Source organism: Crinia signifera, chromosome 8 (genome assembly GCF_055691185.1).
Source record: "Crinia signifera chromosome 8, ASM5569118v1, whole genome shotgun sequence".
NCBI lineage: Eukaryota > Metazoa > Chordata > Amphibia > Anura > Myobatrachidae > Crinia > Crinia signifera.
Window position 1 is genome coordinate 111,639,811 of NC_139224.1, and position 27,783 is coordinate 111,667,593.

Genomic DNA, 27,783 nt, shown 5'->3' on the forward strand with positions numbered 1-27,783 from the left:
TTTTGACACTCTTGACTTTGTGACTGTTGACCATTAGTGGTCGACCATATGACTGTCTATGATGAGTCAATCTATGATGCATACCATAACCGTGTTATTCAGTGGCGTAGCTAAGTTTTGGGCGACCCCCTCCGTTTTGGCACCCGTCCACATGCAACCCCCCCCCCCAATCCCCCGCAGCCTTACCTATCGCGCTGGTCCCGGCGGCTCCGTTCTTCTGCTGAGGACCACCACAAAATGGCCGCCCCCATACAGCAGACAGTTTCAGAGAACTGTGTGCTATATGGGGGCGGCCATTTTGTGGTGGTCCTCAGCAGAAGAACGGAGCCGCCGGGACCAGCGAGATAGGTAAGTCTGTGGGGGATTGGGGGGGGGGGTGTAACTATAGCGCCCCCCCCCCCCCCGCGCGGTGGCGGGGGCTGCGGTGCTATAGTTGCGCCGCTGGTGTTATTTACCTCACTGTGGGCGGGATGTTCTAACATCCGCAGCCCAGCTCCGCCACCCTTCGCCTACATAATTATCAAATATGCTCTAACATATGCGATAATTATGGCAAAGGACAGCTCTTGCCCACACACACACGCCACGTATGTTCACACAGGCTGTGTATGGATGTTTTACATAAACTTCCATTCCCATGCCAGGCGGAACCTCCCACATATTTTGATGGTCGCCGACCATTGCAAGATGTGGTGCGTGCACGCATATATAAAGTTACTCTCAGGTCATTTAGATATGCAAGCACATTCCGGAGGAAATGGGCGGGTAGCTGACATCTAGTGATGTCAGCTGCCCGCCCCCGGCACCCACGTCACCGGCCGATTACCATGGGAATGACCAGCATTTAAATGGGAACTCCCATAAAATGCTGGGCGTTCCCATGGGCATGAATATCCGCCACCACCCCAAACCCCCCACCCGCTGTCTTGAGTGTGTGCACCCGGTGAACAGTCTTTTCGCCGTGGCCGCACACAACCAGCATATGCACATGCACAGAACTGTGGCTGCACTTGCGGATATGCCATACATCGGTCCCCGTGCGAACAAACGCCGGCTGCGAACGAACAAGAATAAGGTCCATAGTGTATTACATTATTTTGAGTAGCTCAGTGGATGTAGTAGGAAATTAAAAGTGATGTTAATGAATTTCGAAGTGAATGGCTGAGACCACAGAGCCACATAATGCCCAGAAACTTTAGCTGCATTTTATTAAACAGCACTGAGGACACAAATGTTAGGTCACAAAAAAGTTACATTTATTGCAGAGCTATTAACAGGAAAGGACAATTTTGGGGATGTAATGGGGAGTGGCAGCAACAATGCAGGTGTTTCATGGCCATTTTCAGGGTATGCTTATGCCGTGAGCAGCAATCATGTCTGTACAAAAACACAGCGCCTGCATCGTTATTTCTGTGTCCAGTTTGCATAGCCAATTAGCTGCTATATATAATTGTATAGTATGCAAATGATAAATGTAACTTCAATGCTAATTGGTTGCCATGGGCAACTTCTCCACTGGCTCACTTCTCTCTTTCACTGCTTAATTTATTTACCTGAGTTTGCTATGGCACCAGTGGGTAGCAAAAAAACAACAGTGTGATCGGCGCTTGACCCAATGCTTAGTGGGACACTTACACTCAAATAAGCATTTAGTGCAATGTCCTTTCATAGATTTTCTTAAAGAACTCAGAATCATCAAATAAGATTTCTCTAGAATGACAAAAGATATCCAGTAGTACAACACCTTCAACCCAAAGGAAAAAGATTTATTCATACATTGCACATATCATTAGTAAAAACAAGCATATCAACACCCGATTGGTGATAAAAACAGATTCCAAATCAGGTCTCACCACCCGGCTCCCTCTGACCACTTCCAGGAGTTTCCGGAACCTCCAGTTGAATAGGTCATAAAGTGCAAATGTGGGATGGCTTCCTTCCAGAAAGTGTGTCTGTGCGGTAGAAAACCTCTCCCCCTGCCAGGGATTCGTCAGCTTAATGCATTTCGGACTTAGGAGTCCTTCATCAGCGGCTTCCTAACCTCTAGTCGGCAGCCGCCATCATTCCTCCCAGAGGCAGGCTGCGCTTCGTCTGCAGCCCTTCGCACAGCATCAGAAAGGCCTGAGTGCGATTTTGCTGCCCACTGCTTGCCTGGGACCTTAAAACGGGCAGTGCAGTGGGCAGCAGGACAGCCAGGAGCCCACATAGGAAGCCCTCACAAGTGCGACGTGACATGATGATGTCACGCCGCATGCTGACTGGAACCTTGAGGACGGGGAGCTGGCACCGCTGGTGTCACAACAAGGGAGGGAGCAAGAAGCGAAGTGGTGCAGCCTACCAGTGCCTTTATCAGCGTTTTGCCACCCCAGCCTGCCTGTGGAGCAGAATTGGGGGTTAGTTGGTAACAGGTTATCAACAAGTGTAGGGGGCGCAGAGGGGTATGAGGTGCTTTGTCAAGCTGCAGTGTGAATAAGGGGTAGTCAACCCCTTCTGGGTACAAAGGAAAAACAAAGAGGTACACTGCGCTACACAATAAAACTGAATAAATCAATTAATTAGTTGGGATTTAAAGAAAAAGGGGGAGGTGGTGCCAATTGGGAATAAAATGACATTAATTAAAACATATATAACATTTCAGCATGACATACCATGATTAAAATACAGTATATTAGCACTATGGCAGAGGGAATAATGGGTAAGTACAGTCAATACGGTACCATATTTTTGAGAATCCACTGATCACTTGGTCCGTTCCTATGAGGCCTCTTTATTGAAATGAAGCCAAATAGGCTAAGTATAGTCCAGCAGTTGATACCGGTATTGTTTGTATCCAAAGAGGGGGGCCCACGGTAGGTTTCTTTAGGGGAGTAATACTCCACAGCTTGTATGGAACCTCCGTCCAGGTTGGGGCGTGTAGCTGCCCTGATGACTGGAACCAATTGGTGCCTGATGGTCAAGAAACTCACTGAGTGAGGCGGCTGATGAGGTTGGTCTGGACCCAAATGTATAGTGTAATTTCAAGGTGAGTGAGACTGGATGTGGTTAGCCCCCTGGTCCACCAATGCGTTTTGCCAGTAGCCTGGCTTTATCAAGGTTATCCCCTTGCAACCAGACCAAAAGGAGAAACTGGCTAACAGTGCCTCACTGGAATGACACTAACTAATGGCTCTTGAGCAAATACCGGGGAAATGGAAATTAGTTGGCGACCACGTCGCAGACCACACATGACGAAGTTGCAAATATAAGAAAGCAAACAATATAAAATAATACCACACAATGCACAGCAAACCACACTAAGACAGAACAAGGACAACCAGAGATGGCAGAGGTGGGCCGCAGGAGTCCCCTGAAACAAATAACCAGATGATCCTGGAACAGAAGATAAAGCAGAGCATATGGCAGGTAACCTACAGGAAACCAGAAACTCCAGGAAAGAACCCAGACCAACAGGAACCAGGAACAAGCTGACCAGAGGTAGGTGGATAACTGTAGCAGAAGCTAGAACTATCACTAGCAGGGATGTGCTGGACTGAATCCCTTAAAAGGGGTCAGGTGACCAATCTCCCAGTCCTAATGCTGCCAGCAGGACTGAGATAACGAGCTTATTATCTGACAGCCTTGTGCATAGAGCAACACACAGGATTGGGTTGCAAAGGCACAGGTGCACCACCGGAGGCAGCCAGAGTTTCGGGCTCCACTTATACCCCTCCCTATCATTTCCGTCCCTTTTGAGCAGATATGGTATGAATCTTATAAGGGCAGTGGAATAATCTGCTCAAGGGCACCAATACATATTGGTGGTAGTTGATTATGCCACCAGGTACCCAGAGGCTATACCCCTGCGCAATATGAAATCTGGCACCATTGCCAGAGATCTACTAACCTTGTATACCCACTTACAAATACCGAAAGAGGTCTTAACAGACCAAGTTACACCTTTCGTGTCAATACTCATAAAGGTTTTATGCCAGTTGCTAAAAGTAGAAAGGATTAACACCTCAGTGTACCACCCGCAAACAGATGGCCTGGTAGAAAGATTTAATAACACCCTTAAGCAAATGATAAAGAGGGAAGTGTCTCATGAAAAACTAGATTGGGATCTGCTTCTACCTTACTTGATGTTTGCAGTCAGAGAGGTACCACAATCCTCCACAGCAGGGGTGGCCAAACCTGTCCTCAAGATCTACCAACGGGGCATGTTTTCCAGGCAACCTGTGGATCTATAGTAGGAATGAATGCAGCATGTTTTAAAATGTGACAGTTAGTAATGACTACAGCTGTGCACCAGCTAGGTAACCTGTAAAATGTGGACCGTTGGTAGATCTCGAGGACCGGTTTGGCCACCCCTGCTCTACAGGGTTAAGTCCCTTTGAGCTCCTCTATGGGAGACAGCCCAGAGGAATTCTAGATCTCTTAAATGAAGGGTGGGAAGACCAACCGGGCCAGGACCCCAATGTCATTAAGTTTGTGGCCCATTTGTACAGCCGTTTAAGGCAGATTGCACCACTCCTGAACCAACACATGGAAAGGGCCAAACAACTTCAGAAGACAAAGTGTAAGTGCTGGTAACCACCACAGAAAGCAAGATGTATGCATAATGGCAGGGCCCTTATGAGATCATAGAGCTGGTGGGAACGGTGAATTATAGTGTCGGACAGGAGGATAGAAGGAGGGAGGTACAAATCTACCATGTAAACCTGTTAAACCCTGGAAGGAAACAGCCCTCTTTGGTAGCTAAAAAGGTTCCAGGATGCCAGGTACCCTCTGAAGTCATGCTTACTCCTGGACAGAAATGGAAAGTGGTCAACTTGGTGAAATGCTACCAAGATGTGTTTTCTGCCATTCCAGAAAAGACACAGATCATCCAACATAATGTTGTGACTCCACCTGGGGTGGTCATTAAACAAAGGCCATATTGCATACCTGAAGCAAAGCAGGCAGCAGTAAAGCAAGAGGTGGAAGAAATGTCATGCCTAGGGGTTATAGAAGATCCACCAGTGAGTGGTATAATCCAATTGTTTTGGTACCTAAGCCTTCAGGTGCTTTAAGGTTCTGAAATGACTTCTGTAAACTAATACCCCTTTTACACCAAGGAATAACCCAGGTTGGACCCAGGTCGGACCCAGGTCAGCGTTGGTGTAAAAGGGGTCAACCCAGGTCCAGTAACACTGGTCTCCTACCCAGGTCCTGACCAGGGTTGAACACTGGTTGGACCTGGGTCGTGGGCGGTGTAAATGGTCCCAACCCAGGTTGGGACATCTGGGTAGTGCTGAAAGGATACCAGAAGTGCTGGACGCCTTTCCACAGTGCGCTGCAGTGGCAAAAGACAGCAGCCAGGAAGGATACGGGCAGTGCACACAGAAATCATAATTGGATAATTGGATGCAGTATAATTTATATTATTATTATTATTATATTTTTTTGGGGGGGGGGGCACATGTGAGATTCGGTCTGCGGCTGCAGGGGAAGGGGCTGGGGAGAGCACATGGGTGATGCTGCACTTTTATACCGTTATGTATGCTTGAGCAATGAATACAACTTTTTGAAAAATATATTTTACTAAATAAACAAACCAACATTTTTCATTGTTAACTTGTCATATCTTTTCATTTTTATTTTAAATCATTGAGGGAAAGTTGGATGGACATTTTTATTGTCATCCATAGGGAAAAGCAGTGCTGACCCAGGTTCAGTGTAAACGGCGCAGACCTGGGTCCAACCTGGGTCACAGTGCTGTGTAAATTGGGTATGAAGCTGGGTCCAACCTTGAAACTCCCATGTTCAAAGACCAGGGTCCGACCAGGGATTTTGGTGTAAAAGGGGTATTAATCATGTGTACCATTTTGATTCTTACCGTATTCCTCGGGTTCATGAGTTTGTAGAAATTTTAGCCAATAGTCAATATCTTACTACACTTGATTTGACAAAAGGTAATTGGCAGATTCTGTTAACAGAAGCTGATAAGGAAAAAACAGCCGTCTCTACCCCAGAGGGCTTATTCCAGTATAAAGTGCTCCCACTTGGTTTCACATGGTGCCCCAGCAACCTTCCAGAGAGCTACAGTATGAATAAATTGCTGCGGCTCCACACTGAATATGCAGCTGCATATTTAGATGACATTGTTATTTTCAGCTCTGATTGGGAGCAGACTCAGGAAAACCAAATGGAGGTGCGCATCCAGCAGGTCCAGCAAAACGGGGTCCACACAGTCCTGATCACGCCATAGTATATGTAGCGTGATCAGGACTGTGTGGACCCCGTTTTGCTGGACCTGCTGGATGCGCACCTCCATTTGGTTTTCCTGAGTCTGACCTTTCCGAAGGGTCAGTGAAAATACAACAACCATTCCAGGGAGCTGTCTGGTGGGACGTGGTTCCAGTTTGCCCAGGGGATACACATATGCTTTGTTTATGTCTTCTTCATGTGAATGTACTATGTATTAAAAGGTTCAGTGTTTAAATCAATCTGCACTATCACTGTTTCCTTTTATCCACTCCATGTTACCTAACCTTCTGGAAGGAAGATTTGCTGTTTTGCCAGTGGGAGACCTTGAATGCTAAATTATCCTTCTGGATAGTGTGAGTGCACTGAATACCTTATGTAACTCCACTTTTATACATACCATCTGCACTAAATTAGTGTCTTTTCTTGGCAATATGCATGCGATATGGGCTGCATAGAACCAAGTTCTTATTTCAGATCTTGATTTGGAGATCAAAAAGGAAAAGGGAACTACCTCCTTAAAGGGACAGTACCAATTTATTTCAATATACACATGGGGTGACATTCTATGGGATGAGATAAATGCGCGTTTTTTTTATCGCACCACTTCGCCCTTTTTCAAATCGCAAGATTGGCCCGTTTTTCGCATATTTAATGAGATGCGAAAAACGGGCCAAATAGTGCGAATAGGTGCGAGGTGGTGCGATGTCTTTAGTCCTGAAAATGTGCGATTTTCATGTCTGAAAATCGCACGTTTGCAGGAAAGCGCAAACTAAAAAAAAAAACAAGCGCGGGGTCCCCCGCCAGAGCATAACCAGCCCCGGGCTCATTGAGCCGGTGCTGGTGACATAAAATCAGGGTCCCCGACAAATAGGGGTCCCCTTGATTTAATGAAACCAGCACCAGGCTCAAGGTCCGGCGCAGGTTCCAAAATACGGGGGACAAAATGACTAGGGGTCCCCCGTATTTTAAGAACCAGCACCAGACCCAACCGGCCAGCAGGGTAATGCCACACCCGGGGGACACTTATTATATAAGGTCCCGCGGCCAAAGCATTATCCCCGTGGCTGGTCAGCATGGGCAGGGGTCCTGGGGAAGTGGGGACCCCCCCCAATGAAGGGGTCCCCCCCCCCTCCAGGACTTACCAGCCCATGCTGAAAGTCCGGGGCTGTCCCCGATGCCCCTGGGCGGTGGGCATCGGGCTGATGTAAAGTGTAAAAAAAAGAAGATAAACTATTGTCTTATGCTGAAGAACTATGAGTTCCAGCAAGCCTACCCCGCATGCTGGGACTTGGAGAACCACAAGTCCCAGCATGCGGGGCATTAAAGGGCCCGCTGGTACTTGTAGTTCCATAGTACAAGAAATAGTTAAATAAAACACACTGACACCCTGAAAAATAAAAGTTTAATACATACACAGCCCACACACACTGATACTTACCTACCTTGAGCCCGTAGGTCGGTCCCTGGATCCGGGGTCCGGGCTCCGGGGCTCCAGGGCAGAAGAGTCCGGTTCCGGGGCCTTGGTCCTGGTTTCGGGGCTGGTCCTGGGGTTCCGGGGCTCCAGGGCTGAAGATTCCGATTCCGGGGCCTTGGTCCTGGTTCCGGGGCTGGTCCGGGGTCCAGGATCCGATGAAGTCCACAGGGGTACCCGAGGAAGGAAATCCTACTCACCTGGTCCCCGGCGACGACATCGGCATCCTCTCCGGTAGACGCGCTGCTCCCGGCTGCTGTGGTACCCGCTCTCGGACTGGAGAGGCGAAGAGATTTTCATCTTCCGCGCCTTTCCTCCGGATGATTCTATTGGCCACCTAGCGGCCAATCAGGAGCCGACTTTCTCGGCTCCTGATTGGCCACTAGCCGGCCAATGGAATCATTCTGAGAAGAGGCGCGGAAGATGAAACATCTCTGCGCCTCTTCAGTCCGAGAGCGGGTACCACAGCAGCCGGGAGCAGCGCGTCTGCCGGAGAGGATGCCGATGTCGTCGCCGGGGACCAGGTGAGTAGGATTTCCTTCCTCAGGTACCCCTGTGGACTTCATCGGATCCTGGACCCCGGACCAGCCCCGGAACCAGGACCAAGGCCCCAGAACCGGACTCTTCAGCCCTGGAGCCCCGGAACCCCAGGACCAGCCCCGGAACCAGGACCAAGGCCCCGGAACCGGACTCTTCTGCCCTGGAGCCCCGGAGCCCGGACCCAGGATCCAGGGACCGACCTACGGGCTCAAGGTTGGTAAGTATAAGTGTGTGTGGGCTGTGTATGTATTAAACTTTTATTTTTCATGGTGTCAGTGTGTTTTATTTAACTATTTCTTGTACTATGGAACTACAAGTACCAGCGGGCCCTTTAATGCCCCGCATGCTGGGACTTGTGGTTCTCCAAGTCCCAGCATGCGGGGTAGGCTTGCTGGGACTCATAGTTCTTCAGCATAAGACAATAGTTTATCTTCTTTTTTTTACACTTTACATCAGCCCGATGCCCACCGCCCAGGGGCATCGGGGCCAGCCCCGGACTTTCAGCATGGGCTGGTAAGTCCTGGAGGGGGGGGGACCCCTTCATTGGGGGGGTCCCCACTTCCCCAGGACCCCTGCCCATGCTGACCAGCCACGGGGATAATGCTTTGGCCGCGGGACCTTATATAATAAGTGTCCCCCGGCTGTGGCATTACCCTGCTGGCTGGTTGGGTCCGGTGCTGGTTCTTAAAATACGGGGGACCCCTAGTCATTTTGTCCCCCGTATTTTGGGAACCAGCGCCGGACCTTGAGCCTGGTGCTGGTTTCATTAAATCAAGGAGACCCCTATTTTTCGGGGACCCTGATTTTATGTCACCAGCACCGGCTCAATGAGCCCGGGGCTGGTTATGCTCTGGCGGAGGACCCCGCGTGCTCTTTTTTTTTTATTTTAACTGTTTATTTTTTTTTTACACCAGAAACCTGCACAGAACATTGCGATCTGTGCAGGGTTCTGGCTAATTCGCCCATCAGAACCTGGTCTGATTTTTGGGGCGAATTATAGACACACTTTATACAAATCGCATACCATTAAATATGCGATTTGTATACTTTTCCATGTGAAAACATCTGGATGCGATGTGCTGCGAAAAGCAGCCATTGCATTTCCAGTGTGTCCAACTTGTTGGTAAAAATCGCACTTTTTTCACATTTTCGGAGCTCATTAAATATGCGAAAATGGAAAAAAAATGCGATTTCGGCCGTTTTTGAGAAAAAATTCGCAAAAGTCTATTTATCTCACCCCATATAATGTCACCCATGGGGTTATTTGGGAGCGCTTTCATTGTTTGTGTGCATATTTTTCCACATTGGTATGGTTGAGGCCAAGTATTTGGGGTACATTGTGGGCTGAGGCCAGGTTAATCCTCAGCCAAGTAAAATAGAAGCAGTCCTCACCTGGTCTAAACCTAAGTGTAAGTCACAACTTAGGACATTTCTCGGTCTGGTGCGATATCGCAGGTTCATTCGAGATATCACAGCTAGTGCGCCTCCACTAACCGAATGTCTTAAAAAACAGTCCTCAGACAAGATAACATTGTCTAGACCAGTGGAAACTGCTTGGCAGGATTTAAGATGAGCCTTGTGTACCAAGCCTGTCTTGCAAGATCCTGACTTTAGAAAACAATTTGTGTTACAGACGGATGCGCAAGTACTCGTCTCTTGAGCAGGAGTGCATGGCCATTAAGAGGGCAGTTGAGTCATGAAGGTTATATTTATTGGGACAAGAGTTTTTGTTGGTCACAGACCATGCACCCTTACAGTCGATGCATACTAACAAAGAGGTGAATGCTTGTGTGACCCGTTTGTTTTTAGCCTTGCAGCTATTTTTGAGATGAGGCTTTGTCCGAGTAAACAGCATCTCAATGCTGATGCCCTTTCCAGGAGGTTTGTATTTCCTGATCGTCCAAGCATCCCTATGCAGTAGCGCACGCAGGGGGGGTTTCTGAGTACACAGAAACCCCCACAGGAATCTAAGGGCCCTAGTCTGAAAGCTGAGGGTCCCCTCTTTCCATGGGTACAAGCATTTTAAAAATCGGCCCTGGGGAACCGGAGATATCTGACTTCAAAGGAGTGGTGCCCATCCAAGCCTGTTAATTGCTCTTCCCAGTCAGATATTTCAGGTTCTGTCTGACTTAGAGTTTTTCTGAGGATATTTTCCAAAAGCTGGGACTCTCCCCCTTTGATAGACTCTAGTAGCTTGTCTCTATTGTTCCCAGAACCAGAGATATCATCCTTCCAGCAGCTGCTCCACTGCTCCAGATCCACACACCTGGTATGTAGTTTTATATTCTCGTTGGCGGATTACTCTGCCTCCTGAACTTTGATCCCATAGTCCCCAATACCATTTGGTAGGTGGGATTCTCTTGTTTTTAATTCCATTAAAAGCTAAGAAATCTAGTTCCAGAAACTGGAAATATCTGCAGTCAAGCAAGCTGTCCTCCCACCAGAAAATTCTGAATAATAAGCTCACTCCACTATACACCCCTCCTCTGCGTATTAAACATCCTCTACCACCCAGGAAGTTATGCATCAGGGACCCTTCATTCAGCCCAATGCCCCCTTCTCCCACCCCATCTCCCACCATCTGTGCAGTAAAGGGGTAATTAGTGGAAATTACTGATCCAGGCCCTACATGCTGAGCGATTGATATAATACCCCCAACCACCTGCGGGACATCAAAGCTTCCGCTCAAAGCACCCCCTACTGCTGGAGGATCGGTAGGGGCCCCAATACTTTGCTATGCCCAGTGGTCTACACTGCTGTTAAATATATATATATATATATATATATATATATAATTATTATTATTTATATACATTTGGTCCATCTATAATACTTTAACTGACCCGGCATATACTGGGTCACCTAAGTGTCCATCTCCGTTCTTTGCTCCACCCCTCTCTGGAAACCTCCTTCTGAAAATACTGCATTTGCCCCTGCTATGGTGAAGTTAGGGGAGGAGGAAGAAGGCGAGGTGGGTGACCTCTGGAAAGTGGTGGAGGGCTGTGTACCCAGGTGGATGACACAAGTAGGGGTGGGTGAGGCTGAGAGCTCACCTGAAATTTGTGTTGCTTCCCCAGGGTGGTTGAAGCTAAGGGGGGAGGAGTGTGGCAGAGTCCGCATTCCCCCACATGAAAGTAATATGGAGGATCCAGACCAGGTTTTGGTAGCAGTAGCAAAATTCCAGGTGTGTAATCAGCAAGCACCTGGGATTTCCTATTATAAGGGTTTACAAATCAGAGTCACCTTGCTCTTGATGGTGGAAAACCAACCCAAGTGATAGGCCAGGAGTGTTTTATCAACGGGACTAGTATGATAATCTGGGGTGAACTCAATCTGGGGTTAACCCTCGCTCTGACTGGCAGGTCAGCAAGGTGATGACTACAGCTTGAATTGTGTTTCTGTGGCCGAGTTGATTAAGCCACAGCAGCACCTGAACCTGATTCTTATTATACCCTGAGCCGGCTGATACCTGCGGAGGTCTTAGACTTCATCACTAATACAACAAGAGAAGAAAGGAAATCAGTTTTTCTGGGGTGCACTCCTCATCCACACAGTCTCATAGGACTGAAAATACAACGTGTAATAACTTTTATTAATATTTATTAAAAATTAATAGCTAGAAGGCTGTCTTTCAGTGTTGGTTGTTTTATTAAATTTTGTTATTATGTGTGAGTGACCTAGTGCTCTGTTTCCCTGTGTCAGGGATTATAATCGCGAAATATTAAAATAAGATGATAGATATAGAGAAAAAGAAAATATATAGATTAAAAATAGTCTCTGTAACCCATTTTTTTATTGAATATTATTCATATCTTTATGATCGATACAGATAGTACATTGGAAGCAGGACTATTATACAATGAAGAGTAATCCCAGGGCACTTTAACAGTGTAGCAGTATAAATAGATTTAGCAACTACTGTGCAACTTGTTAAAAAATGATAACCTGTATCTAATTGTTGCTATTACAACCCCTGAATATAACACTGGATGCTAAACATCCTCTAAAAATAGGAAACAGCAAGACTGGCACTGATAGTCATTAAACTACTGAAAACATGTATTTCACACAAAATCAACTGGTATAACTACCATTTATTAAATCCTGTCTACATTGGCACAGTACTATCTGCATCTATCATAAATATATGAATAATATTCAATAAAGCAACGGTTACAGAGACAAATTTTCTTTTTCTCTATATCTATCATTTTATTTTAATATTTCGCGATTATAATCCCTGACACAGGGAATCAGAGCACTAGGTCACACATAATTAATAACATTTAATAAAACGTCCAACACTGAAAGACAGCCTTCTAGCTATTAATTTTTAATAAATATCAATAAAAGTTATTACACGTTGTATTTTCAGTCCTATGAGACTGTGTGGATGAGGAGCGCACCCCAGAAAAACTTATTTCCTTTCTTCTCTTGTTGCAATTTATACTTTAAATCAGTAGAGAGCACCCTAATGTAGGGTACACACCAGGACGACCACCGTCGTCCACGACCGATAGACGACCATGGAACGATTTCCCTTGGACTTCCCGGGAGCTCCCAGGCAATCCCCAGCAAACGATTAGCAAAAATTTTGTTTTTTTTGCGGAACGATCTAGATCCGATCCCGATGCGCCCGTGATTGTCGTTAAGACGGTCGGATCGCTGGTTTTTGTTTTTTTGCAAGAACACATGCGACCGTCGTCAGATTGGCCTTTGAAATTTGAATGAAGGGGCTGGACTAGCAGAGGGGATAGGAATAGCAGCAGCCATTTTAAACCAGTGTATTTCTGCTTTGTTACTAGTGAGGCTTGGTTTATACCTGCTGAATGCTGGACATATCTATTTACACATTACTTTGTTTTGCCTGCCATTACAAAGTGTCTTTTAACCCTGCACTATGGAGAATGCAGTGATGGGTAGTCACCAGCAACATAGAAAACAGGTTTTTTAGGCCTTTCATATGTAAAACATGTAAAATAGTAAATAGATTTATTGTGTCAACACAAATATATTGTATGTATGACCCAGTTTAAACTTTCCCAATAAGTACGGGCTACTGTGTGGCAGAGGATGTCTGCTGCAGATATGTAAAGGCTGCGGCCCACATGGCGCATGGCGCAGATGCAATGGTCCCGGCCCCATTGATATGCGCCATAAGCCATGTGAGCAGTGGCCATCACATACCTGCAGCTGAGACCATGTCTGCCGCACAGTACCCCATACTATTGGCAAAGACAAAAGGGCAATAAATGGAGTTTGCTCTCCAGATTGAGGAGAATCCTGTTCTCCCTCTGGTAATGCAGGTACAGGTAGCAGCATATACGTAGAAAAAAAAAAGACGCTCTGGTAACTTATGAAACAGGCCCTTGTGTGGCAGAGGATGTCTGCTGCAGATATGTAAAGGCTGCGGCCCACATGGCGCATGGCGCAGATGCAATGGTCCCTGCCCCATTGATGTGCGCCATATGCCATGTGAGCAGTGGCCATCACATACCTGCAGCTGAGACCATGTCGATGGTAAATGATAAAATAACCTATTTTTTAAGACAGATCCTCAAAAACAGGAGACTCCGGATCTTCTATCCGTAAAGAACTGTAGAATTGACGGTACTGGGAGGGTTGAGAAGGCTGTGTAGGTGTTGACTGGGTATGTGTTGGAATTGTGCTCGACTGGCCTGGTACGGTGGCAGGCGGAGTAGGCACTGGTGATTCTAATGACAGTGGTGTGTCTGGTGCACTACCCATGCCAACTATTTTAGTGCCACTGTTGAGATACCCTAAACTGCCATTATACACCAACTCCATGCATAACTTTTCAAAAGTAAGTTGCTGGTCCGGAGCCATGTTGCGAACACACTCTGCCACATAAGTGATGTAGTTGTCATGTTTGTCCGGGTTTCTTTGCAGGACTCGCTGTGCCCGCATCATAAATTCTTCATGTGCTGCTGCTTCTCCTTTTTTTCTTTTGCCACGCATTTTTTTGGCACGGGGGAGTGGTGGAGTGGGTTCCAGGGTGGGTGGCGGAGTGCGTGCCGGAGTAGGAGCTTCGCTCGATGTGCATGCATTATCTGATAGGACAGACAGGTCTGGGGTTGCAGGTGGGTAGTCAGCAAGCTATAAAAAAATTGAACATGTTTACTAATCAATTCTATTTACTTCTAATTTCAGTTCCCTACCAGTGTGAATGAATGGAAAGTCATCGCAGAGGAGTTTGAACAGCAATGGAACTTTCCAAATTGCGGTGGAGCCATTGATGGCAAACATGTCCGCATAGCCCAGCCTATCAATAGTGGTTCCTACTACTTTAATTACAAGGGCTATTTTAGCATTGTACTAATGACTGTTGTTAATGCGAACTATGGGCGAAATGTAATAGGGTGCGATTTTTTTCGTAAGAAACAAATCGCACCAAATCGCACCTTTAAAAATCGCATTTTTTGTCGCGAATTCGCATATGTAATGAGATGCGAATTTGCGGCAAAAAAGTGCGATATGGTGCGATTTCGGGCGCTTTTTTAGTCCTGAAAATGTGCGATTTTCAGTCATGAAAATCGGCACATTTTCAGTACTGTGCGCTGTGTTGTAAAAGAAAAAAAACGGCGTGCGGTCCCCCCTCCTAAGCATTACCAGCCCCGGGCTCAAAAAGTCGGTGCTGGTATAATAAAATCAAAGGAACAATCAAGTTGGGGTTCCCTGGATTTTATAAAACCAGCACCAGCACCAGTCCAGCGCTAATTCCCAAAATACGGGGGACAAAATGACTAGGGGTCCCCCGTATTTTAAGAACCAGCACCAGACCCAAACAGCCAGCAGGGTAATGCCACAGCCGGGGGACACTTATTATATAAGAAAAGAAGGGCTCCCCCCCCTCCAGGACTAACCAGCCCATGCTGTCCCCGATGCCCCTTGGCGGTGGGCATCGGGCTGATGTAAAGTGTAAAAAAAAAAGAATATAAACTATTGTTTTCTACTGTAGAACTATGAGTCTACTTCGGATCCTGGGACCGGGCTCCGGGGCTCCTGGGCTGAAGAATCCGGGGTCCAGGATCCGAAGTAGTCCACAGGGGTACCTGAGGAAGGAAATCCTACTCACCTGTTCCCCGGTGACGACCCCGGCATCTTCAGTTCCAGGCGCGCTGCTTCCGGCTGCTGTGGTACCCGCTCACGGACTGGAGAGGCGCAGAGATCTTCTTTGGGGGGGTCCCCACTTCCCCAGGACCCCTGCTGACCTGCCAGGGGGTTAATGTTTTGGCCGCGGGACCTTATATAATAAGTGTCCCCCGGCTGTGGCATTACCCTGCTGGCTGGTTGGGTCTGGTGCTAGTTCTTAAAATACGGCGGACCCCTAGTCATTTTGTCCCCTGTATTTTGGGAACCAGCGCCGGACCTTGAGCCTGGTGCTGGTTTTATAAAATCGAGGGAACCCCAACTTGATTGTTCCTTTGATTTTATTATACCAGCACTGGCTTTTTGAGTCCGGGGCTGGTTATGCTTAGGAGGGGGGACCGCACTCCGTTTTTTTTCTTTTTTTTTGTTTTAACTTTTTTTTTACAACAGAACCATGCACAGATCTCAATGATCTGTGCATGTTCCTGATAAAATCGCCAGGCAGAACCTGGTCTATTTTTTTTGCGATTTTTAGTAACTAAATATGCGAGTTCTATCCTTTTTAATGGGAAAACATCTGGATGCGATTTTTAGTCTAACTAAAAATCGCACCTTTATAAAATGCGATTTTTCCCGCAAATCGCACCCTATAAAATATGCGATTTTCGGGAAATGCCCGAAAACTGCATATTTTGCGGGAAAAATCGCAAAAAAAAAAAAAAAAACGCCTCCCATTACATTTCGCCCTATAAGTTTATCTTCCTGGATGTGGGAAGGAATGGCCGTGCATCGGATGGTGGCACTTTCAAGGACACAAAGTTCTACGAAAGGCTCATAGCGAACACCCTTCACTTGCGGTCTGTCCAGGAAACTAAACAGGGGCTTTACTTTGTTTTTGTGGCAGACGAGGATTTTGGCCTGCACGAGCATGTCATGAAGCCATATGCACGAAGGGACAACACTTTTATTGGCAAGCTGCTCAATCAGAGGTCTGTCATTCAGGTGCCAACAGGGAGGGGTAAATCTGGTTAGGAAAAAAAACAGTTTGTATCCCTATTGCACACTGAATGAGAAATATACATATAATAATAAGATAATACAGATATCTTGGTTGCATATATCTGCACATATAGGGTTAAGCCCCCAGGCCGTACGTCAAGGCATCTGTCACTGGGGGTCCCTAACACTGGGTATGGGTCTGGGGTGTGGGCCCCCAATATGCCGGCACAGGCTGACTACTCCAGGGCAGCACACAAATGAAAGTTAGTAGGTGTTAAATAAGAAGCACATAAGTGCTATGTAAGGAGGTGAAGGTGTGGTTAAAATAATACATACAATGTGATAGGGAAAAACATAAATGTTAATAAAGTGTTAGGGTGTGTCAACCTGGAGCAGACCAGCCATACCAACAAAGAGGGAATCACACTCCCAAACCCATCGCATGCACAATAACAAATTTATGGGCCTAATAGCCCAGTGTAAGGCCACATGATAATGGCTTACAACATCTGAGAGCCAGCTTACCTGGAGATACCCCTGGCTTCTCCAATGGCACTCAGGTGTCAGCAATCCCTCCTAATGCTGACCCATCTGTGCCTCTCTCAACTGCACAACACTTTTATTGGCAAGCTGCTCAATCAGAGGTCTGTCATTCAGGTGCCAACAGGGAGGGGTAAATCTGGTTAAGAAAAAAAACAGTTTGTATCCCTATTGCACACTGAATGAGAAATATACATATAATAATCAGATAATACAGAGATCTTGGTTGCATATATCTGCAGATATAGGGTTAAGCCCCCAGGCCGTACGTCAAGGCATCTCTGTCACTGGGGGTCCCTAACACTGGGTATGGATCTGGGGTGTGGGCCCCCAATATGCCGGCACAGGCTGACTACTCCAGGGCAGCACACAAATGAAAGTTAGTAGGTGTTAAATAAGAAGCACATAAGTGCTATGTAAGGAGGTGAAGGTGTGGTTAAAATAATACATACAATGTGATAGGGATGTTAGGGTGTGTCAACCTGGAGCAGACCAGCCATACCAACAAAGAGGGAATCACACTCCCAAACCCATCGCATGCACAATAACAAATTTATGGGCCTAATAGCCCAGTGTAAGGCCACATGATAATGGCTTACAACATCTGAGAGCCAGCTTACCTGGAGATACCCCTGGCTTCTCCAATGGCACTCAGGTGTCAGCAATCCCTCCTAATGCTGACCCATCTGTGCCTCTCTCAACTGCACAACACTTTTATTGGCAAGCTGCTCAATCAGAGGTCTGTCATTCAGGTGCCAACAGGGAGGGGTAAATCTGGTTAAGAAAAAAAACAGTTTGTATCCCTATTGCACACTGAATGAGAAATATACATATAATAATCAGATAATACAGAGATCTTGGTTGCATATATCTGCAGATATAGGGTTAAGCCCCCAGGCCGTACGTCAAGGCATCTCTGTCACTGGGGGTCCCTAACACTGGGTATGGATCTGGGGTGTGGGCCCCCAATATGCCGGCACAGGCTGACTACTCCAGGGCAGCACACAAATGAAAGTTAGTAGGTGTTAAATAAGAAGCACATAAGTGCTATGTAAGGAGGTGAAGGTGTGGTTAAAATAATACATACAATGTGATAGAGAAAAACATAAATGTTAATAAAGTGTTAGGGTGTGTCAACCTGGAGCAGACCAGCCATACCAAGAAAGAGGGAATCACACTCCCAAACCCATCCCATGCACAATAACAAATTTATGGGCCTAATAGCCCAGTGTAAGGCCACATGATAATGGCTTACAACATCTGAGAGCCAGCTTACCTGGAGATACCCCTGGCTTGGGATGGGTTTGGGAGTGTGATTCCCTCTTTGTTGGTATGGCTGGTCTGCTCCAGGTTGACACACCCTAACACTTTATTAACATTTATGTTTTTCCCTATCACATTGTATGTATTATTTTAACCACACCTTCACCTCCTTACATAGCACTTATGTGCTTCTTATTTAACACCTACTAACTTTCATTTGTGTGCTGCCCTGGAGTAGTCAGCCTGTGCCGGCATATTGGGGGCCCACACCCCAGACCCATACCCAGTGTTAGGGACCCCCAGTGACAGAGATGCCTTGACGTACGGCCTGGGGGCTTAACCCTATATCTGCAGATATATGCAACCAAGATCTCTGTATTATCTGATTATTATATGTATATTTCTCATTCAGTGTGCAATAGGGATACAAACTGTTTTTTTTCCTAACCAGATTTACCCCTCCCTGTTGGCACCTGAATGACAGACCTCTGATTGAGCAGCTTGCCAATAAAAGTGTTGTGCAGTTGAGAGAGGCACAGATGGGTCAGCATTAGGAGGGATTGCTGACACCTGAGTGCCATTGGAGAAGCCAGGGGTATCTCCAGGTAAGCTGGCTCTCAGATGTTGTAAGCCATTATCATGTGGCCTTACACTGGGCTATTAGGCCCATAAATTTGTTATTGTGCATGGGATGGGTTTGGGAGTGTGATTCCCTCTTTGTTGGTATGGCTGGTCTGCTCCAGGTTGACACACCCTAACACTTTATTAACATTTATGTTTTTCCCTATAACATTGTATGTATTATTTTAACCACACCTTCACCTCCTTACATAGCACTTATGTGCTTCTTATTTAACACCTACTAACTTTCATTTGTGTGCTGCCCTGGAGTAGTCAGCCTGTGCCGGCATATTGGGGGCCCACACCCCAGACCCATACCCAGTGTTAGGGACCCCCAGTGACAGAGATGCCTTGACGTACGGCCTGGGGGCTTAACCCTATATGTGCAGATATATGCAACCAAGATCTCTGTATTATCTGATTATTATATGTATTTCTCATTCAGTGTGCAATAGGGATATGCGCAAAGGGGCCTGAACCATGACAAAAGGATCTTCAACTACAGGCTATCCAGGGCACGGCGTGTTGTGGAAAATGCTTTTGGCATCCTGGCATTTTCCACACTGCCATTAACCTGAGGGTTGACAAAATTGACTGGGTTGTCACGGCGTGCTGTGTCCTGCACAATTTGCTCTGCAGAAAAGCCACCACAGCAAAGGGCTACAGGCACAGCACTCCAAGAAGACCAAGATCTGCCAGAGGAGGTAGTGCAGATATCCTCCTTGCAAACCCCAACACAACACTTCACAGGGAGTGCACGAGCCAAACAGGTGAGGGAAGAGTATATGGCCTACTTTAATGGGGAAGGGGCTGTAGATTGGCAGGAGGAATCAATTAGATAGCCAAAAAAATAGACTCACCGATGCAGACTGCGAATTATCCTCCTCCTGCGCTGTGACTTCTTGGTTTTCGTGTTCGACCATCAGGACTACTCCTATCCTCATCGACTCCTGGCTGAGGGTGAACGTCAACCTGTCGTAGTACCAGAGCGATGTTTGATACATCTCGTCGACTCCAGCACCAGACTTCTTTGCAGCCTCCACCTTCTTGTGTTCCTTTAAGAAAACCGTGCGCAGATTCCGGATGCGTTTCCGCACCCATTCTACATTGGCCTCTGGATGAAATGGGAGACTGTAGCGAGACAAGTCCTCCAAGGCTTGGTTTCTTTTCATTTTATTCGAATACTCTTTGGACTTTGTTCGCCACAGGCATTCATGGGAACCATACTTCTCGATAAACCCTTCTAAAAATTCTTGTTCTTTTGCGTTGGACATTGGGACTGTAAAAAGATCAAACCATTTTAGTTGTTATAGTTATATCCATGTTTTGTTTCATATTTAAATTTTTATAGTTATAGTTATATCCATGTTTTGTTTCATATTTAAATTTTTATAGTTATAGTTACCAGTTTACCTAGTTCTTATGTTTTAAGTATTTAAAATGTTAATAAACTTTTATGAAAACCACTATACATTTTATTGTGCAGATTGCTATTCACACACACAGGTGAATGGGGCCTAGCAGAGAGGAGTGCATGGAATACTGCAATAGTGGACAATGGTTATATCTATATGTATATATCTATATATACACAAACACACACACACACACACACACACAGGTAAATGGGGCTTAGCAGAGAGGAGTGCATGGAATACTGCAATGGTGGACAATGGTTATATCTATATGTATATATCTATATATACACAAACACACACACAGGTGAATGGGGCCTAGCAAAGAGGAGTGCATGGAATACTGCAATGGTGGACAATGGTTATATCTATATGTATATATCTATAAATACACAAACACACACACACAGGTGAATGGGGCCTAGCAGAGAGGAGTGCATGGAATACTGCAATGGTGGACAATGGTTATATCTATATGTATATATCTATATATACACAAACACACACACACACACACACACAGGTGAATGGGGCCTAGCAGAGAGGAGTGCATGGAATACTGCAATGGTGGACAATGGTTATATCTATATGTATATATCTATATATACACAAACACACACACACACACAGGTGAATGGGGCCTAGCAGAGAGGAGTGCATGGAATATTGCAATGGTGGACAATGGTTATATATATATATATACACACACATGGGGCCCACCCGAGCAAACAGTGACATGGTCAGGTGCACGGTTGCCAAACCAGTGCTCTATACACACTACAGATGAATCTTTCCTTGTCTTTGCTGGCGATCCGCCAGCAGCATGCTGCTGGGGGATCGCCAGCAACACGGCACCGCTATCTGACTGTGACGCGCTTGCGTCCCCCACGCACGCGCGTCACAGTATCCGGGCGACGGGGTGGCGAGGCGGACGCATTACTGTCCGCCTCCCGCTCGAGGGGCAGGGGGGGAACCCGAGGAGGCTACGGGGGGTGCGGTCGCCCGGTGTGGGCACCGGGCGACCGAGGGCAGCACCGTCGGAAGGGGACGCGCGCGCACCTCGTGCGCACGCGTCCCCTTCCGGCATACAGATGTCGGCGGGACAGGGGATGGCGATGGCGATGCCATCGCCATCCCCTGCAAAGATGAATCCCGCTACATCTGTATATACATTGGTGGCAACAGTGGGCATGCATAGGAGAGCATTGGGAGTGCAAACATACCAGGTTGTTGTTGAGAGATGAGACAAGAAGGAGAGTCCAACTGCTGCGCCAGCACTGTTTGCTATGTGGAAAAACATGGCGCCGGGGGGAGTGTTTAGGAAATGCCACTCAAATAGGCTGGATCAAACGACGGACGCACCGACAGACGGCCGACGGAGGCAGCAAAAAACACTCACGATCTGCCTGGGATTGACGGTCGGTTGGCCTGGGATTGACGGATCCTACCTGCAGCACGTAGGACCAAAGATGCGACCAAACGAGTGGCGTGTACGCGCATCAGATCGGAATCGGATCAAATAAATGACAAAAATGCACAAAAGTACATACAATCTGCATACAACCGGTCGGAATTGGATCTTAATTGTCAGAATCGGGCCCTAGTCGTCCTGGTGTGTACCCAGCATTAGTCAGTCGAGAAAGATATATATATATATATATATATATAACAACACCCAGGCGCAAAACCTCCTCAATCAAGTAGTTCAGTTCCTCAATGCGTGCAGCTCTTAACGAGGGCCAGACCAAGGACCCAATCAGCAGAATCTCAGGAGAAATGAGAAAAGCGCACCATGAGCCAAAAGTTATACAGTTCTTTACTGAAAATATAAGCTCACATACATATAGGTTTGGGATAAACCGCTTGCCAGCATAGAAGGGATGATCACAGCATACGGAATCACAGATATCACGGTAAAAAAAAACGTCCATCGTCCGATTGCCGTCCTCCATACTCAGCCGCTGCTAGGATCTCCCACACAGTCGGACGTCACTCCGTCCTCTTGGTAAGCCACGCCCAACGCGTTTCGTCTATTGACTTAGTCAGGGGGGGTGTCCATTCCAGTACTCACTGCTCTTATATACCTGCAGCAGCCAAATCAACACAGGTGTCTATAATTCTATATTCAGGCATAATGAGGGTACTATCAGTACATAGGCTATCCACATACAGATCTTAGCTGTTTATACAACACAGAGCCATACTTAAAAAATTCGAAACATATATAATACATACAGATACATAACATATATAAAAAGGATTATCTCCATACAATACATAATTTGTTACATCATACACAGGACAACATTTTTATTAATACTGTTTTCATATACACTGTAAAAATATCTAAGAATCATTACACATCAAAATACATCATATAAGAACTGCTTATGAAAAAGATAAAAAAGAGAGAGAGAGAGAAAGAGAAAAATATATAAATTAGTGACATAAAAATAAACAGATATTATTCCAGTTTAGTAGGGGTTAATTCATGGGCAACAAGGGTTTGACAGCACTCATGAATACCGGTGTCCACCACCACTACCCGACTATAGACAGAACTCATGGAGCACCGCTCAACAGCATGAGCCTGTGAGTCAGCCAACAGTATGTCAACACCCGTTAATGCAAAAAAGGTGTGATGTCACAACCCTCATTCATCCCCATGGGGGACAACATCCCACGTTCTATTATTCACATTATTATGGATCTTACTCCAGTATTTGCTGGCATGCTTACACACTTTGCATTTTTTGCATGGAAAAAATCCTTTTATCGAAGATAAACAATCGGTGTTTTCACGTGTTTTTAGTTTACTAGGTGCCAAAATCGACTTAAGCGCATTGGCCTTCTTGAACACTACCTGGGGATTTTCTGGCAGAATATCTCTTAGTACTGGATCTAATTTAAGAATCCCCCAATGCTTCCCAAGAATATCCCTAATCCTATTGACATTGACATTATATTTGGTCACAAATGGTACTGTGAACCTATTGTTATCCTGTCTTCTATCTTTATACTCCAGGAGGGTACCTCTATCTGTCGACTCAGCCTTTTTCCTGCATCTCTCAACTAACTCATCAGGATATACTTTCTCCTTAAATCTGGAGCTAAAAAGATCAGACTGCTTATTAAACTTCTCGTTAGTGCTGCAATTTTTACGCATCCTCAAGAACTGCGAATATGGTATATTGCTTAACCATTTCCTATAATGGCAACTCTCGTAATGTACATAACTATTGCTGTCAGTTTTTTTTCACATGAGTATAAGGGGGAAATTTACTAATATGAAAAACCTAGTTTTTTGTATTAGTATTTTCCCTACGACTGCATACGACTGTTTCAGTCGTATGCAAAGTCGTGCTCCGGAGGGGAATGTACAAAGCAGTCAGATACGACTGCTTTGTAACCATTCGTATTAGCTGGCCATATATACGGCCGCTAATATGAATTAGTGTAGGCAGTCTGCACGGATCAGTCAGATCCGTGCAGGCTGCAAGGTGTAAAAAAAAATAGAAAATTAATTAAAAAAAAAAAAACAGCGTGGGGTCCCCCCCCACAGCTGTAACCAGCACCAGGCTGAAAGAGCCAGGGCCGATAATTAAAAATCAGGGAACCCGACAAATAGGGGTTCCCCGATTTTTAACAACCAGCCCCAGGCTCCAGGTCCGGGGCTGGTTCCCAAAATACGGGGGACAAAATGACTAGGGGTCCCCCGTATTTTAAGAACCAGCCCTAGGCCAAACCAGCCAGCAGGGTAATGCCGCAGCCGGGGGGAGACTTTTTATACAAGTCACCCCGGCCAAAGCATTAACCCTCTGACCAGTCAGCCTGGCCAGGGGCCCTGGGGGAGTGGGGACCCCCCCAATAAAGGGGTCCCCCCCTCCAGGACTTACCTGACCAGGCTGAAGCCTGGTGCTGTCCTCGATGCCCCTGGGCGGTGGGCATCGAGCTGATCTTGGTGTAAAAAAAAAGATGAATAAACTAATGTTTTAAACTGTGGAACTATGAGTCCCAGCAAGCCTCCCCTGCAAGCTGGGACTTGGAGAACCACAGTAAAAAAAATTGTTAAATAAATACACACTGACACCTGAAAAATAAAAGTTTAATACATACATTACACACACACTGACCTATCTTAATCCCGTAGGTAGGTCCCAGAGTCTTGATCCGGTGCCTTGACCTGGTTCCGGATCATGTCGTCATTCTTCACCATGTCGATCTTCATGTCGGCGTCGGTGTCAGGTCCGGGTCCGAAGAAATCCATGGTGGACCTGTGGAAGGAAATCCTACTCACCCAGGTCCTCCATGGAAGTTCTTCTGGCTTGGTCCGACGTAGTCCAGGGCTTCTTCCTTCTTCTTCCATCTTCTTGCTTCTTTTTCAAGCTGCCGGCGACTCCAGCAAGCTCCCTGACTGTCACAGCCGCAGAGATCCTTCCTCCTCGGCGTCTGTACTCAGAATGAATTCTGGCCAATCAGGAGCCGACTTTCCTGGCTCCTGATTGGCCGCTAGGCGGCTCCTGATTGGCCAGAATTCATTCTTAGTACAGACGCCGAGGAGGAAGGATCTCTGCGGCTCTGACAGTCGAGGAGCTTGCTGGAGTCGCCGGCAGCTTGAAAAAGAAGCAAGAAGATGGAAGAAGCCCTGGACTACGTCGGACCAAGCCAGAAGAACTTCCATGGACGACCTGGGTGAGTTGGATTTCCTTCCACAGGTCCACCATGGATTTCTTCGGACCCGGACCTGACGCCGACATGAAGATCGACATGGTGAAGAATGACGACATGATCTGGAACCAGGACAAGGCACCAGATCAAGACTCTGGGCACTACCTACGGGATCAAGATAGGTAAGTATCAGTGTGTGTGTAATGTATGTATTAAACTTTTATTTTTCAGGTGTCAGTGTGTATTTATTTAACTATTTTTTTTACTGTGGAACTACAAGACCCAGCAGGCCCTTTAATGCCCCGCAGGCTGGGACTTGTGGTTCTCCAAGTCCCAGCTTGCAGGGGAGGCTTGCTGGGACTCCTAGTTCCACAGTCCAAACAATAGTTTATTCATCTTTTTTTTTACACCAAGATCAGCTCGATGCCCACCGCCCAGGGGCATCGAGGACAGCACCAGGCTTCAGCCTGGTCAGGTAAGTCCTGGAGGGGGGGACCCCTTTATTGGGGGGGTCCCCACTCCCCCAGGGCCCCTGGCCAGGCTGACTGATCAGAGGGTTAATGCTTTGGCCGGGGGCACTTGTATAAAAAGTCTCCCCCCGGCTGTGGCATTACCCTGCTGGCTGGTTTGGCCTGGGGCTGGTTCTTAAAATACAGGGGAACCCTGGTCATTTTGTCCCCCGTATTTTGGGAACCAGCCCTGGACCTTGAGCCTGGGGCTGGTTGTTAAAAATCAGGGAACCCCTATTTGTCGGGTTCCCTGATTTTTAATTACCGGCCCGGCTCTTTCAGCCTGGTGCTGGTTACAGCTGTGGGGGGGGACCCCACGCTGTTTTTTTTATTTATGTATTTTTCCTTTTTTTTTTTTTTACACTCTGCAGCCTGCACGGATCTGACTGATCCGTGCAGGCTTAAGCCAAATACGACATGACAATCAAGGTGTATTTTCCTGTCGTATTTGCGTGCCTGTTTTACACCAATTAGCAGCCGTATAATCAGTACGGCTGCTTAGTAAATCAGGAACCACCATTCTTTTGAATGGTGATTCCTGTTGTATCCTATCGATGGTGTAGACATTCGTATTTGTAAATACAAATACGAATGTCCCATCATTAGGAATACGAATTGTTGTATTTTCGGAATAGTAAATCCCGAAAATACAAATGTGTAAAAAATAGATGTATTTCTGCCTACGAATACACCTATTTTTTTACGAATCCATATTGGTAAATTTCCCCCTATGTGTCGACTTTCCTTTCAACAGACAAATTACTTGAATCTAAAATCAGATCCAAGAACTCCAGCTTTGTTTCATTAACCACATAAGTAAAGTGCAAATTATATGTATTCACATTAAGCTTGCTCATAAAGGAGGTTCTATCACCATGCCAAACTAAAATGAGATCATCTATAGGGGCCTTATTCGAGTTCACTCTTTCTGACAAAATCCTTCTTAGATGGACAAAACCATGTGCACTGCAGGGGGGCAGATGTAACATGTGCAGATAGAAATAGATTTGGTGATTTCTTTTGGTGATTCTTTGCAGGGTAAATACTGGCTGCTTTATTTTAACACTGCAATAGAGATCTCACTTTGAAGTAAAACCCCACCCAAATCTAATTAGATCTGCACAAGTTACATCTGCCCCCTGCAGTGCACATGGTTTTGTCCATCTAAGAAGGATTTTGTCTGAAAGAGTGAACTCGAATAAGGCCCTATATCTCTTGAAGTATTTAATATTACCTCTATACTCTTCATTAATTTCAGGGTTGTTTTCCTCCCACTCCCCCAAGCATAGATTCGCTAAGCTAGGTGCGTAGGGGGTCCCCATAGCGACCCCCCGGCATTGGTGAAAATTTTAACAATGGGGGGGGCTTCCTATTTTGTCAGTCCTGGGTCCCACAATTTCTGTTGGCAGCCCTGCTAGGACCTCAGTGTACTGGCTGTGTCCTAAATTGCATTCCATTAGCATACCTGCCATGTATCCTGTGAGATCCTGCCTGTGTCAGTGAATCATTGCATCCAGTTTGGGAGATCTTGTCTGTGTCTAGCTTCAGTACGGAGGTTTTGTGTGTACCAGTGGCTTCCCCGCACATTGTGGAGGAAGTTGCACCTTTCATTACTATCTGCCATTAGTATTCTCACAGCACCAGCTGGAGCCATAGCTCTTGTCCTGTGACAGAGTCATGGAGGTGGTTAGGAGGGCTGAGGCCTAATTGCATGCTGACTTGTCTTGTGGGTGTTTGTTTGTATCATGGCAGATGCCAGAGACATTGGTATAGCCTTGCGATGGTGTCGTATAGGTGGTTAGGTTGCAGACCTATATCCCACCAATATATACATATATATATACATATATATATATATATTTATTCATTTATTTATATCCCCACTACCCAGCAATGCATATATATTTATATGCCCACTGGCCACCAATATTTATATATTTATATGCCATTGCCCACTGCCCCCAATGTATTTTATTTAAACACCACTGCCCACCAATGTTTATTAATAATAGGCGGCAACATACTGTATACATTGCTGGCCTGCGATAATAAACATTAGTGGGCACTGGTGTTTAAATATACATTGGTGGCAGTGGACATATAAATATATAAATATTGGTGGGCAGTGGGCATATAAAAATATGTACATTGGTGGGCAGTGGGTGTATAACTATATAAACATTGGTGGGCAGTGGGATATAAATATAGCACTCACACTTTAAAGTTTTAGTAACTTTTCTGAAATATATCAGGGCGGGCCGGAGCGGATGGCAGCTCCTCTCCAGCGAGACTGCTGCAATGCTGTGCTGTCAAGTGCGGCGTGACATCATTACATCACGCCGTGTGTTGGGGGTTTCCTGCGGCTAAGAGTCCCGGTGGCCGGCTTCTTCCTGCTGCGCAGTGCGCAGTAACACAATGTGCG